This window comes from Carex rostrata, chromosome 15 (genome assembly GCF_964058835.1).
Source record: "Carex rostrata chromosome 15, lpCarRost1.2, whole genome shotgun sequence".
Classification (NCBI taxonomy): domain Eukaryota; kingdom Viridiplantae; phylum Streptophyta; class Magnoliopsida; order Poales; family Cyperaceae; genus Carex; species Carex rostrata.
Window position 1 is genome coordinate 498,462 of NC_135932.1, and position 14,160 is coordinate 512,621.

The 14,160-nt window shown below is 35.2% G+C and overlaps 1 long non-coding RNA gene across 1 annotated transcript; it reads right to left on the bottom strand.

Annotated features, from left to right (window-relative positions):
- Window positions 1-9,988: 9,988 nt before the first annotated feature.
- Window positions 9,989-12,666, bottom strand: LOC144565965 (uncharacterized). The gene is made up of 4 exons (XR_013515083.1): window positions 12,590-12,666; window positions 11,181-12,157; window positions 10,506-10,568; window positions 9,989-10,268 (listed from the first exon to the last, which is right to left on the bottom strand). It is a non-coding gene; the product is annotated as an uncharacterized LOC144565965 (long non-coding RNA).
- Between the last annotated feature and the right edge of the window lie 1,494 nt (window positions 12,667-14,160).

Below are 14,160 nucleotides of genomic sequence, written 5' to 3' on the forward strand. Positions count from 1 at the left end.
ATTACCCACAAAGAACAACCAATAAGTATGGGTAGTTGCATGAGTTTTTCCCGGTTATGCATTCGGGGGTTAGGTCAACCAATGTACAAGAGGATGCATCATAAAAAGATGATTGGTGAAATAAAAAAATAGTTTCTCTCTAAAAAAGATGATCTTAAAGCTCTATTTTGCATACCAAAATAATAAGGTCTCAATTACATCCGATATATGGACTGCCGGTAAACATGGACTTGGGTACTCTTGTGTTACCGGGCATTGGATCGATGATCATTGGTTATTACAAAAAAAGATATTAAGTTTTGGAGTGCTAGATTCCCCGCACACTGCAAATGTAATTTTCAAATACATTATTTCTATTTTAGAAGAATATAACCTTAAGAGGGATATGACTAACAAGGTTTTTTCTATCTCATTCGATAATGCGAGCAACAACATAGCTTCCATTGAGATTTTTAAACGGTCACTAAACCCGATCATGAATGGTGAAATGTTTCACCAAAAGTGTGCGTGCCACATACTTAATCTCGTCGTGAAGGCGGGTCTTAAAACAAAAGCCGTAAAACTATTGATAATTAAATTTAAAAATGCTCTCAACCACGTTATTTCAAACCAAGAAAGAAAACAAAAGTTTGGGTCTCTGTGTGTCCAATATGGATTTGACAAGTTGAAAGTACCTTGAGATATAGATACTCGTTGGAACTCTACTTATAGGTTGTTGAATTGATGCATTCCTTACAAAGCTGTCATAGGGGAGTTTTTTAGAAGCTCCACCCCCGAGGCACTACAATTGGAACTCACCGACGGAGAATAGGAGCAACTACAAAGGCTATGCAATTTTCTTGGAACCTTTTTTTCGGCAACCGTACAACTATCCTGCTCGTACTCACCGACGTCAAACCTGTTGCTTAGACATCTCTATGACATATCCAAGGTGTATTGTCATTTGGAACAAGCTGAAATCAACGATAAATCTCTAACGCCAATTGTAGATGCCATGAAACAAAAGTTTCTAAAATATTGGGAAGATGTACCGCTCGTCGCGATTATCGTGAACTGCATCAACCCGGCATACAAGAAGTTTTACACGATCAAAGTAATTCAAATGTACAAAGATAATCTACGTTTAGACAATACCAGGGTGGAGGCATATGTGGATTCGAAGTTCGAAGAGATGTTTAACATATACAATTCAAGAATGAGTGCCAACCAAAACCCGTCTTCGTCCCGTGCCACCCCTAGGTATGAATATAAATATACATGTGTTTTTAAATATTTATTATTTATAATATATACATTATTTGTCCACTGACTTTTTTAAATTTTTTAATAGTTTCACTTCCAGTGGTGGTTTGTTAGCAGATTTTCAGTCGGAGATCGAACCACAAACAACAAGCAAGCTAGTGACCTATGTATCGATAATGAATGAAAATGAACATGGACTTGACGTCATGGGATGGTGGAGGAGGCATCAAAGGGTATTTCCAACACTGGCGATGATGGCCCGCGATGTATTTGCTGTGCCCGTGTCAACCGTCCCTTCTGAAAGTTGCTTCAGATCGACGAACAGGATCCTCTCTGATAAACGCAGTAAGTTGGGTCCACATGTTTTTGAAAGACTTGTGTGCTTGAAAGATTAGATTCAAGCTGAAGAGCGCAGGCAACATGTGCCTGAAGCATCATCATCCGAAGTCGACACTGAAGAAAGCAGTACCGAGGCGCGGCACCAGGCTAATTCGGATTCAGACGGTGCGGAAGAGAGCGAAGAATGGTATAGGAATGAGAACTTCTAGATAGGTAGTGTCGGTATAAATTTCTAACCTCTTTTAGTCTTTATCGTTATTTTTTAAATTATAAATTTCTAAATATTTCAATTAGTTTTAAAATTATTCATTTTAAAGAATAATTACTAACAAAAAAAAAGTTAGAACTCCTCCTATGTTATTTTACATAGCCGGTCCCAAGCCCGGAATAAAGGAGGAGGGTAACTTCTATTGTTTTAAAAATTTCGAGATATAAATAAATTATGAAACTATATAATTAGAATGAGAATTTAAAAATAAAATAAAATGACTCGTGTAAAGAAATAAATAAATACATTTGTACTTAGCCGACTAAACATACAAATTTTGGCAAAAATAATTTATATATATAAGTTACAAATTTTAATTATTTAGGAATTATAAAGATGTGACTTGATAATTTTATGTATATATATACACACTATTTGATATTGAATTATTCATATTTTAAAAGTCGAATTATAAATACGTAATAACATTTATACGACACTGTTAAAAAAAAAAAGCAAAAAAAAAACCAACAAAAAAACAGAAACAAAAAAACCAGAAAAAAAAACAAAAAAAATAAAACCAACAAAAAAACCAGAAAAAAAAAGCAAAAAAAAAAACCAACAAAAAAACCAGAAAAAAACAGCAAAAAAAAATAAAATAAAATACCCGTACCCGCCCTACCCGTACCCGGACCGCCCTACCCGTCAAGGGTAGACGGGTACGGGTATAGGACGGGTAGGGTATAGTTTTTGAAAAAAATACCCGACATACCCGTACCCGAGACGTACCCGTACCCGTGCCCGGGTATACCCGGGGTACCCGTACCCACCCGACCATTAATACACTACCTACTTTGCAAAGTAAAAGGGCTGTTTTACTTTGCGTTTCAGATCGTCGGATCTGCTTTAGAAATGGTGCAGATCAATCTGATCTGATTTGAGTTTTTGTCGCTGAAATGAGATGCAAAGCCCCTCCAGTTAACATGACCGTCCAGTAAATACAAACCCCAACTAGAGTATTAATTATACCCATTAAGGGTATACCCTACCCTACCCGCCCATGCCCGCCGCCCGGCGTACCCGTGCCCGAGCCCGGGTATGGGTTGGGTACTCGGGTACGGGCAAAAAACGGACCGCACCGGTTTTTTTGGGCAAATACCCGACCATACCCGTACCCGACTACCCGACTACCCCTACCCGATACCCGTCTACTGTTAACTTTAATTCAAAATTCAAAAAACCCAAGTTCCCTCCCACTTTTTATGTTTTAAAATTCAAACAATAATAGGTGGTAGAAGGATTTATCTGACCCGTTAGGCCAACGGTTTTTTCTCTTTCAGTTTTTTTATTTATATTTATATTTTATTGTTTTAAAGTAAAAAAAAAACATAACAAAAACAGAAGAAAAAAAATAACAGGAAAAAAAACGGAAAAAAAACGAAAACAAAAAAACCAGAAAAAACAGCAAAAAAAAAAAAAAATACCCGTACCCGCCCTACCCGTCAAGGGTACACGGGTACGGGTATATGACGGGTACGGGTATAGGACGGGTAGGGTAGGTTTTTGAAAAAAATACCCGACATACCCGTACCCGTATACCCTAGTACCCGTCATACCCGTACCCGAGACGTACCCGTGCCCGGGTATACCCGGGATAGCCGTACCCGCCCGACCATTAATACACTAACCCCAACCCTCCCTCTCCTCTCACGCGTATCGTAGCGAGCAAAACCTAGATCGCACCTTAAATCTTCTTCCCCGCTCTTTTCTTCTCTCGGCACCAAGTTCTCCAGCGACAAGGGCAACCTCTCTCCTCTCTCTTGATAAATCTCTCTACATGTAGCCCTTTTTAGAAAAATTGTATTTATGTTTTAAATTCAGCGACCCTCTAGCTTTGGCTTCTGTTTAAATCCGCTCCCGTCCAAAGCAATTTTGATTTTCTTTGGTTTTAATCTTTATTTTGAAACCAACAGCGTAATGTGAACTATTTATGGTGTTCAAGGTGGCTGTCAGTTTGGGCAATTTTAATTTATTTCGTGCCTATTATTTAAAGCTGCTGCTAGTTTAGATAGGCGATTTTAATTTCTGGGGTTCAAACTGCTACCTTTGATTTTAATCTATCCATGCTTTTTAAGATTTGCCACGTTGACAGTTGCTCAACCATTAGATAAATGCAAATCTTAGTCTGATTGATGTAAAAGAATCAAAAAATAAAGGCAAACGAAAAGGCCCTTGCATACATATATCTCTCTGGTTTTTCTTCTCTATTTTAGGCGAGGGGACTAGTTCCTAAAGTCTCTGTCTATACTATGAGTCAATTTTAAGAATTTCAAATCATTATATTCATGCATTAATTATATTAATTTTAGTCAGGCCATTGAGTAAGTTTATCTTTTAACAATATGTTATGTTTCTTGTTCAGCTTGCTTTGTTCGAGAATCAATGTCATCATGTGATGTAGATGTTCAGATTGTTAGCATGCTTTGTTCAGATTGTCTTTTGTTTAGACTATTTCATTTTCTTTAATTAAATCTCTATTTAAACTCTTTTGTGGATTTTAATTATGTTTTACTTCATGTCTGAAATGAGAACCTTTCTCTGACAAATGCGTGTTGTTGAATTCTAGTTTGCATCTGTTGAATGTGTGATGTTTTTTTTTTTTTTTTAAACTTGAATTCTGGTTCTATCTGTTATGATCTGTTATTAAAAAATCTGAAATTTGGTGATAGATGTGTGCTAAATCTGAAATTCTGGATTGCCATCTGTTACGGTGACGTTACATGTTGCCGAAAATGAATATCTGTGATAGAGATGAAAATGAATTCACAAAAAAGAGGATTTCACAAAGAATTGAGAATATAACAACATCAAAAAATTCAATACAGGACAATCATGGTTTATATGTCTTTTGAGTTTTGATGATTGAAATTTTGGCATGGAATAACTAAAATTTCACTAAAAATGTCAAGTCCTGAAAATAACAAATAATTTAGATGTTCAATGCATTACAAAATTTCACATAAAATTGCTATAAATTTTAACAAAATTTGAGAGGAAAAAATTGGTGAAGACTGTCTCCTTCCAAATCCAATGCATTAAATAATAGACAACATCTCACATACCAAACAATTTAGATGTTCCATGCATTACTTGTACAAGTTTTAAAAACCTAGAATAGACTCTCATAAAATAACAAATATTACATAATTTAATAAAATAACAATCATCAACAACTTAACAAACACCCAGTTCATCTTCTATACATTGTCCTCATCACCGTCATCTTCAAATAATCTTCTGCAACCATGTCATTAATTATACCTTAGGAAAATTTCTGAAAATATAAAAAAAGATGAAACAATGTAACTACAGGTTATTTAATTTTAAAAAGAAACCTTGTAATTTTATTTTTTCCTTTTAAATCAAAATTGGCAATCAATAGCAAGTCAAAATAAAATTATAAAAGAGAGTTCAATCTTACTTGTAGTCTATACAGAAAATAATAATTCTTCGTTCTGCTAATCTCCTTCTCAAAAGTGCACCCCATTCTTGGTAACTACAGAGAAAAAGAGGAAATTAACCACTAAAAAATTAAGAATATTACCACCCTATACCTTGCTCTCCATTTTGCTATTTAATTTGAACAAACACCAGACATAACCTCAATTGGGGTTTGAGCGCCTTAATCTGTGAACTATTTGTAATGATACACCAAATATAACCTCAATTTCACAACCAACTTGATCAAATTTGTCAATTTATTAAAAAAAAGTGTAAGATGAAAAACAAGACCCAAAACTGGAGAGAAAGAGAAGAGGGAGAACCTAGAGAGAGAGAGCACGGTGGCGCTGTCTTGTAGGAAGTGAGTTTGTTACTGGAGAAGGAGAGGAGAGGAGAGGGAGGCACGGGATTGGATGAGCTGATTTAGGCCTGGGCAGTGGGGAAAATACGCGACAGACAGAGTGGGGGGTTGGGGTTGCACTGAGAGTAGAGGAGCGTAGCACCGAGAGATGGTTGCGCCAGGAGAAGGTGATGCCGGAAGAGAAAAGCCTGTGCGCGATTTAGATTTTAGGTCTGGCTGAGAGACGACAATACGCGGGAGAGAGAAGGGGGTCGGGGTTTGGGAGGGTTCATTTACTGGACCGTCCAGTTAATGGAGAGCAAAATTTTGAAGTTCAGCGATAAAAACTCAAATCAAATCAGATTGATCTGCACCGTTTCTAAAGCAGATCCAACGATCTGAAACGCAAAGTAAAACAGCCCCTTTACTTTGCAAAGTAGGATAGCCTTACTCTATATATTTTTTTTGAAGGCCCTTACTCTATATATATAGGAGATGGAATTGTCAAAACCCGATAACTTTCTTCTTGATGCAAACATCTGTACAAAATTGTAGACTTCTTATTGATACTTGTTCACAAGTATTAGTCTTGGTGTTAGGCATGTCTTAGAACTTGAAACAATTCACAGGTATTGATATTAATCAGAGAATTTTCAATGCTTTGTTTATGTTGTCTGCTTGCCAGTACATATTGGTTTACATGCTTTACTTGTTCACAGGTATTGTTATTGCGTTGTATGAACTAAAACTTGATCTTTTTGTCGCCGAAATTCTAGAATGTTAGGGGACAGAGGCAGGTACTTTGTTTAGGGTACAATTATCAGCTTCCTTTCATTTTTTTCAATAGAAATAGTTGGTATATCAGTTATCACCTTCTTTATATGTAAAAAATAATCAATGGGATGTGAGCTACTTCTTTAACAAGTAATAGTGTTACTTTATAGCCGATAATTCATTGAAGCAAAGCCCAAAAATCTGCAACACAAACTCTGCTTTGCCTTCGCCCATCGTTTCATAAAATTAAAATGTACCTATATTTGACATTTTGTTAATATCTCAAAAAACCGAAAATCTTTGACTTTTCAAATGGAGTAGGTAGCTTAGTCCCAGATAAAAGTTTTTATTATTTTATGAAATTCCAGATATACTTTTCAAACTAGGGATATTGCGGATCTAAGGCAACTTTCCGTTCTAAGTGCAGGAATAATCGGTTAAGACTGCCCCAAGTTACGCCGGTATTCCTCTGCTTGCGGGCGCAACCGTGGTAGAGGTTGATGTAGCTTCTTTCAACAATGATAGCAGAATAATATGTTTTCTATAAATGATATATTTATTTGTAGGAGAATAGAAATTGAATTTATGAAATATGAAGCTAATAGGAGGAAGACAGAGTATGTAAATTCTTAGATGATTGCTCTCTAGATGATATGTACTATTTATAGGCAAATAACATAGATATCAATCAATTTGTGCATTTATGACTATTAAAAATAATATTTAATATATTACCGTTTCTTTCATTATTAAAATTTCAACAGGAATGGATCAATTGAAATGAAACAGTAATAAATGGTAGTCATGCTGGCAAATTAATTCAATTGATTTCATTGCTTGCACAGCTGGCAAATTAACTCAAACGGATATTTGATTTCATTGCTTACGCATCTGAAGCAAGCTAGCAAATTAATTCAATTGATTGTATGGCAAGATTTATAAATTGTATCAAAGACATGAACAAAACACAAATGGAAAGATTTATTTCCTGCGCAAGGTGCTCCAAGCCTTCAAGTTATTATCAATTAATTCAATGAGACAGCTTGCTCTCTATATCTATTTGATTTGATTTTCTGTGGCCGTGGATAGTGAGTTTCATGTATAAATTGAATTAATCAAATAATTCACCATTAGCTCCATAATTCATAAAATTAAAACATTAATATTAACATAAATATTTATTTAAATAAATTTTGTGTTTTCAAAATATATTTCTAACAATCCCCCACAAAACTCAAAATTTAATTAAAAATAAAATAAACTAAAAACATATATATAAAAAAATATTTCTGCTACCATTGTTTATATTGTGCATTGGGCAAAATGTTTTGATTTCGCTTAGTGTCAATAATTTCAGTCTGAGGAGATCGGAGTGAACCAGGTCTTGAACAACAATTCCTTTAACCGAAACTTACATTATTACACACACAGTACAGAAAACTACATCGCGGGTTGGGCGTTTGAGGCCATGCACATTAACTTGATTTTTCATGAGAATATTCTACTGGTTGCCTAAACTCAGTACCGCAGCCTTTTATATACGGTCATTCTCATATAGAAGAGTTCTCTCGGGGATGTGTGTAGAGTCACATCTCGCAAATTACCGACTTGGGACACTCATCTTATTACACTACACAAGAGCACTGATCACCATAGGGATAGGTTTGGAACGGAAGTTCCATATTTAAAAATATTCTTGTGCTCCTTGGCTAACCTATCTGCTTGTTCTTACCCATTGAACCTCCTTCAATGGATCGCCTATCACAGAGGTTGGGTTCTCACACCAGATTGGCCCATTAGGCTAAGTCTCATCCCCCTCGATGACTCTAGGACTTTCGTCTTATTTAAGCCTTTTGTAAAACAATTGGCAAGATTTTGTTCAGACTTTACAAAATTTAATGAAATAATTTGTCGAACACTTTGTTGCTTCACTGACTTTTGTCTTCTTTTAATGTGTCTATTTAATTTTGAATTCACCAATTTCTTTTTACAAAAGTCAATGGCGGCTCTAGAATCACAATGAATAGATACAGCAGGTATAGGTGATGTAATTAAAGGAATATCAGACAAAAGTTCTTTTAGCCATTCGGCTTCTGTAAAAGTGGTATCAAGGGCAATTAATTCAGCTTCCATGGTGCTTTTAGCAAGTATGGTTTGTTTGGTGGACTGCCAAGAAATAGCTGCACCACCCAAAATAAAAACATAACCCGATGTTGATTTAGTGTCAATTTAATCAGAAATCCAATTAGCATCTGTGTATCCCTCGAGTACAGCTGGATATCCGACATAATTAAGTCCATATTCAATTGTACCTTTTAAATATTTAAATACCCTTTCTAATGCAATTCAGTGAGAAGTACTTGGATTATTTGTGTACCTACTTAGTCTAGATATGGCATATGAAATGTCTGGTCTAGTTCTAGTTGTAAGATACATAAGAGAACTAATTATTTGAGCATATTTTTCTTGACTAATTGATTGGCCATTATTTTTAACTAAAGCTACAGTCGAGTCATAAGGGGTAGAAACTGGTGTGCAGTTTGAATAACCAAACTTATCCAAAACTATATTTGTATAGTGTGATTGTGATAGTTTTATTGAATTTGATGACCTAATAATTTTCATTCCTAAAATCACATCTGCTTCTCCTAAATCTTTCATGTCAAATTTTTGAAATAAAAATTCTCTGATTTGGTTTATGGTTTCTAATTCATGAACTAAAATTAAAATGTCATCCACATAAAGACACTACTAGAATCAGATTTTTTTACATGACAAGGAAAATGGCCTTTTGCAAGGAGATACGCTTGCAACAAGCCCAAAAAGGCTATTTTCAAGGAGATATGCTTGCAAATGTACCCTTGGAACTGCATTCGTCACAAATACTCAGTATTTGCAAGGCCTCCCTTGAAAATACACTGTTCTGACCTTTAGCAAGAGATTTGCCTTGCAACAACTACGCATGAAAATACTTTCAGAGTTGGCCCAGTTTGGAGTATTTGCCAGGGAAGTGAAGGTGGGTCCCACCTAACTATTTGCAAGGTTGGAAAACGTGGGTCCTACTTGACTATATGCAAGGCTAACACAAGTGGGTCCCACCTGACTATTAGCAAGACTAGTGGACGTGGGTCCCACCTGACTATTAGCAAGGCAAGGTAACGTGGGTCCCACATGACTATTAGCATGGGAGATGATTATCTTTTTACATGGTTGATTATTTTCAAGGATATGATTTACATTTTTTGCATGCACTTCAGTTCACACTATTTGCGTGGAAGTAGCAATGGATATATTAACAAGAAGTAGCTGTAAATTATTATGCTCCAATTCTACCACCCTCTCCCTGTACCAATCTGGTACCAGCCCAGTGCTGTTTTACAATTCCCAGTCCCATTCATCAAGATTTACATAAAACACAATGAGAAATGTGTAGAAAGTAACTTACAAGCATTGAACCATAGTATAATCATCTTACATAATACCAGATCTTAAAAGTAATAAAACAACATAGCCAATAAAGACTTATACTTTTAAATATACCCAAAATGTACCCACCTATCAAGCATTCACAAAAAAAAATCATCCCCATGAGTTAACAATGTATACCCAAAATGTACCCACCTGTCAAGCATTCACAAAAAGAAATCATCCCCATGAGTTAACAACGTATACCCAAAATATCACCAAAAGACTTTAACCAAAATACAGACAACCCAACTAGAACCTGCTTGTTCATGTCCTTGTTTGATTGGCCATCCAAGTGTTCATTGCGGCATCATGCACTGCAAACTCCACTCCATTTTGAGAACTCAGCAGTGCTTGGAAAGGCCCTTCCATATTTGGTTGTAAAGGACCAGCAACATCCTATGTAGACCAAATAATACCGTTAAAAACAATAATTATGTAGTTGAAGCATGTCAGAAATTTGTTATTATTGATCATACAGTATTACTACCCATTGTTGTCATACAGTATTATTACCCATTAATGTTGAACCCAATTGTGTTGAACATCTGATTATAACAATTGTACACTTGAGTAATTATATGTTCTTTTCATAAGAATTTAATTATTCAACATACGTAGACTAGAAGTACTTACCTGATTGAATTCCATATTCCCTAGTATACCATCTTGGGGTATTTCAGGGCTGCTATATGGTACCTAAGTTTAACATGTGAAAAAACCAAGGTTAGTATTGGCTGTTGTTATTGAAGCATTCATCTCAAGTGTGTACATGTGAAAATGCTTTATGGGAATTATGCAGTCACTATTTCTCTTCTCCTCTCTTTCTATGTTGTCCTCACTACATTCAGACTTCAACACACTAAAAGCGAAGCAAAATAAAACATAAATTACTGAGACAAACTATAAAATTATGTTATACAAATCAGTCCAGAACACCAAATTTGGAATTTCAGAAGAATATAGATTGATAGCCACATGTGATTAATTGTCATGTATACAGGGACATGGCCATAGTTGCAATGTTATACTATGACATTTTGATACCAGTTCATCAGGTCTGGAGAATTAGCCTTGTATATGATTTTCATGGGCACTATGAGATATCATTACACTCACAAAGCATTGTCTAAGGCTTCTATTTACCAAATATTTTACAACCTAAATAACATGATGGGCAAGAACTCTGAAATCTCAAATTCAATGACCTCAAGTAATACACATCTTAACACACTACTACAAGCAACTTCGGAATTGTCATTTTGGCAAAGTCACAGCAAGAGTATAAATGGAAGAGGAAATTATTAGTACCCAAAGGCTTCAACTAGTCTGAACTCTTTAGGAATAAAAGCTCGTGCAGTCTCTGCTTTGACTAGTTGGACATGGTAAAGTGCCCTATAATAAAACAAACCACATTTAATTGCACTGTAAAAGAAGAAAAAAAAATATAAATAAGAAAGAATAATAAAAATTGAAGAAAGCATGTTTAGAACTTTAGATGATGTTTCTTCTTTCACCTCCATTTCACTATTGTAAAAATAGATGACTAATTCGAATACTGGTATATTAAGAAACCACATGAGAGACTATAAAGGAACAAAATATATTCTAATGTAATGCAGCCAATCTACTAATTTCATTTGAACTTAATCCAGCATCTAGATTGGTTTGGTTGATTAGTTTAATTTGTAGGAAAATGGAAGGGGTGCCACGTTAGGTACAAAATCGTGCTAATAATACCATTACTGCCCCCACTAAGCTAACAATTGTTGCTTGGTAACAGTCTCAATACCATCACTGCCCCCACTAAGTTATCAATAATAAGTATCTCAAAATTGAAGGGGGGTCAGAGCAAACATTGAAACTTTCATCAGAAATTACTACTGAACAGGATAAAGTATTGATTGTTACTTGCATAAACTGGTGCCTTAAATGGACTTCAATTGAAATAATTATGGCAAAACTTAAGCCCAAAATTAAAGTATCTCCTAAATATCTCTTGCTTGGAAAACCTCTGCTGTGACTTTGCAAATCATGGTTTATCAGTTGGTACGCAACAAAAACTGACATTGATAAACTTTATACAAGAAGAAAATTAATACAAGATTCTTAACTACCGTATGACCAGCTAGCTGCGGCAGCGCGGTTATCTGAGCTAAGAAATCAACTCCGAGTCTTGCAAAAAACCATTGATCAATGTATTAAATGTGATCAAATTCGGCTTTATGTTTCTTCTCATCATCTCTTGACGAAACTTTGATCTCCCCTTGTTTGCTTTGCCCATCAATCTATGCAATCAAAGTTGTCGTATTAGGAACCAATCCTCTCAGGAACATTTCAGCAAACAGTTAGATGTGCGATGCAAATTATAAAATTATACTGCAAACCCCTAAACAAATAATATGAATCAACTATATATAAACCCCTAAACCTTAAGTAATTGGACTATTTTGCCCTTCAAATTATACTGTGTTGCCAGCCTCTTCCTTCCAGCAACCCTCCCCTTCGGACAGTTACATGCTCTACAATAACTGCATCTTGCGAAAGATGGTAAGTATCACATTACAGGTTAAGTGTTGGTCGTGTTGTTCTTCCAATTTAGGCATTTCCACAAATACCTTATGTGCAACACATTATTAGTTCCTAGATTGATAAAATTTGAAGTGCCAAAAGAAAAGAAAACTTAAGATTAAGACATTATTCATCCAAAAAAACTTTACCAAATGCAAATCTTCTGTGCCAGAATTATAACCTCTAGTGCCAAAAAAAACTCATCAATGGTTCAGATCGATTATGGCTGACAAATTACCTCTAGCTCTTTTTACTGTGAAGAGATGCTATGAGTCGATTCTCAACTCAAACAATCACACAATTTTGATTTGAAAAGAGAAAAAAATGTCAAAGCATACCTCAATGTGCTCGTCAGCCGACCAGCCCCGCACGCCCAAATTTCGCCTCGCCTGAGCACATGCTGCACGTCTGCACCAGGCTAGCGATCGCACCACCTGAGCCGTCTCCAACCTCGCACGAGGGTTTTGTGGTTGGATTATGTGTGTGCGGGGGGAGGCAGTTAACAACAAAGAAGCGAGAGAGAGAAAGATGGCAGAGAGTCCGAATTTAGGAAGGCGGAGAGCAAAAGTTAGGTTTTACCGTAATAAGGAGAATCTGAATTTTTAAGAGGGAAATGAAAATTTAGGAAGGCGCCGAAATGAATGTTTGGAGAGAAATGAAAATAAACCCTAATTCCCCTAAGTTCACAACAAAGAGATAAGATAGAAGGCGCTCTGTATCCTATGTACTGAGAAGACCTAAATACAAACAAATTCATAAACTCTGAGGTAACATAATATTTTTGTTTAAATCAAGGTCGTCTATCATCTTTGTTCACGAATATTAAAACATCTTGTGTATCATCTAAAACCGGATCTAAAAAGAAATAATATATTACCTCAGAGAATAGGGATTTCTTACCCACAGTCTCTAAAATGAAGACATCAAGACCCTTCACTATCTATCGAACGGCTCAGAGTTTAATATTTACTAATTAGATAATGTATGTACAACAAATAATATTAAAAAGTTTCAAAAAATATAAAATTTAATTCTTTACATCTTATATAGTCAAATAATACTTATTATTGTCATTTTTATATACATTCATTATTATATGCTCCTTCAAATTTAGAAAATATTTTCGGACCGTTCATTTTCAAGCGAAAAATCAACGGTCGATCTGCAATGAAATCATTCCAAATCTATTTTAAAATGATCAAGAGAGAACATTGAACATAATCAACATAAATTTTTGGAAGTTTTATTATGTATAAGCTTCGATCCAATACGAAGTGTTTATGGCCATACGATGCTTCAATTTTCGGTCAACTAGATGGATTGGTAAATAAAAACATATTTTTATCAAACTTGGGTGAGTGACAATAAGTATAGTTCTCTTTAATTTAAGCGGTCCCGATCGATCAACAGACGACATATTTTCATTAGTCTTCATAAACTCGCGAAACAAGAGTTTATGTTTCATGTTCATGCATAAGAGATGTGAGTCACATATGCAATATGCATGTAATGCTATATAATTTAATTTAGCAATACAACATAAATTATTTCTTCAATATGCATGTAATGCTCTAATACCTGAAGTCATGAAAAGCTATTACAAGGTAAATGTTTTTAAGAATTATATTGCTCTAGTACCACTACCGTAATGAATTAAAAGATAAATTGTAAATAGTTGGTTAAAGTGGTTTATTTCTTCAAATTTCAGGGTACGAAGGGC